At 43.6% G+C, this 1,668-nt stretch overlaps 1 pseudogene; it reads left to right on the top strand.

The window, feature by feature from the left end:
* Nucleotides 1-665: 665 nt before the first annotated feature.
* On the top strand, nucleotides 666-1,440 carry LOC123821477 (annotated as a pseudogene).
* Nucleotides 1,441-1,668: the final 228 nt, after the last annotated feature.

Below are 1,668 nucleotides of genomic sequence, written 5' to 3'. Positions count from 1 at the left end.
CTAGTGGAAAAGTACTAAAGGGTGTTGGGGGGAATCTGTCAATGTGATTAGAGCATCTGTGTTTGTTAATTGTCTATTATAAAAGTTGTCCTCCTACCCTTCCACACAGCCTGGGAGATGGGGACACTATCTTCCTTGATTACATTTCAAAGGGACCAAAGGGAGGCTCCAAGATCCTGGAGAAAGGCATTAACTGGTTACAAAAATGGCAAGAGGCTGGGAGAAATTTTGCAACTTAAAGGGGCAGAGAAAGAATTTACAATTGCAAGTCACTAAAGTAAATGCTGGTGTGACAGGACATACTGTGCAGTAGCTATTCCCAGATAGGAGCTGGACAGCAGCCAGTCCCAGATAAGCAGTTATCTCAAGGTCGTATGCTAACCCTGCTTTCTGCTCCTGTATGCCCACTTTCAGTAGCTGCTTTCCTCCTCCTCCTCCTTTCGCCACTGTAGCAAGAATATAAGGAAGCTCCAGCCTAAGTTGGGTGCCCAGAATTTGGAATTTATCTCCTCTGGGTCCACATGTGTGAATAAACTGCACTTCGTAAACTCCCAGGCCATCTGAGTCTTCTTTTCCGTAACACTGGAAGGAAAAGAGAGATCAGGAGCCTGTAGTCTAGAAGAAGCCTGTTTAGGCAGCCACACTAGAGGAGCTGGGGGAGCACAATGGTCCTAGAGGTCAGCCACAAACAATGTGACAGGGATGTCCGAGAGCCAGGTGAGCACCACAGTGGCAGTGGCAGGGCCCAGCACACATTAAGGCAGCCTGGGCTTTGTCTTCCAGCTGGTTCTGAGAAAGTGGCCAGTGGCCAGCAGCCAGCATGGGAGTAGCAGCAGCAGAGGCAGAGGCTCCAGAGTGTCTTTCTGCTCCCTGTCAAAGTCAACCTGAACCAGGGAGGCCAGGAGGCCCAGGTGGCTGGATTGAGTCTGCTGCCCATTCTTGTCACCAGGATATGTACACTGTTCCATCACCAGGAGCACAAAGTTATCATTGTTGAACTGGATAATGCAAGGAAAGCTACCATCATTGACCAGTTTTCTATGAATGAAGTTGTACATACATCCCATACCGTAAGAAGTAATGTAGAAAAGATACTAATTCATGATACACATTTCCTAATGTGGGATATTGGTGGCCAGGAATCTCTGTATTCTTCCTGGAACACTTAACTATACTAACACAGGGTTTGTAATTCTTGTTGTGGACAGCACAAAGAAGAACTCTATAAAACATTAGCCCACAATCCAAGGAGAGCTGGATTGCTGATTTTGACTAATAAACAAGATGTTAAAGAATGCATGACTGTAGTGAAAATCCAGCACTTTTAAAAAATAACTTCTATTAACAATTACCAGTGGCATATCCAGGCATTCTGTGCTTCCTGCAGAGGAATGATGCCAAAGACCTGAACAGATGGTGTCACAGTTTAAGATTAGATGATCTCTACTGACCTCTTCTCGGAGACTTTGTACAGACAAAGTGCTAGGCTTTACCTAAAAGCTGCCAAAAATTAATGGTTGAACTACTATAATTTGTAATAAATTGATTTAAATTTATTCTATAAGAAGAAAAATGAAGACCACTTATTAGAAAATGAGGATGAAGTCTCATCTTCCAATTGTCTTCTGATTAGTTTCTTCCAAAACAACATCTTAAAGCTGGTTGATA

The sequence above is a fragment of the Phyllostomus hastatus genome, unplaced genomic scaffold (genome assembly GCF_019186645.2).
Source record: "Phyllostomus hastatus isolate PE091 unplaced genomic scaffold, TTU_PhHast_1.1 phas_contig_40, whole genome shotgun sequence".
Lineage (NCBI taxonomy): Eukaryota > Metazoa > Chordata > Mammalia > Chiroptera > Phyllostomidae > Phyllostomus > Phyllostomus hastatus.
Note: the sequence above shows the minus strand (reverse complement) of the source record. Positions and strands in the feature narration are given on the sequence as shown.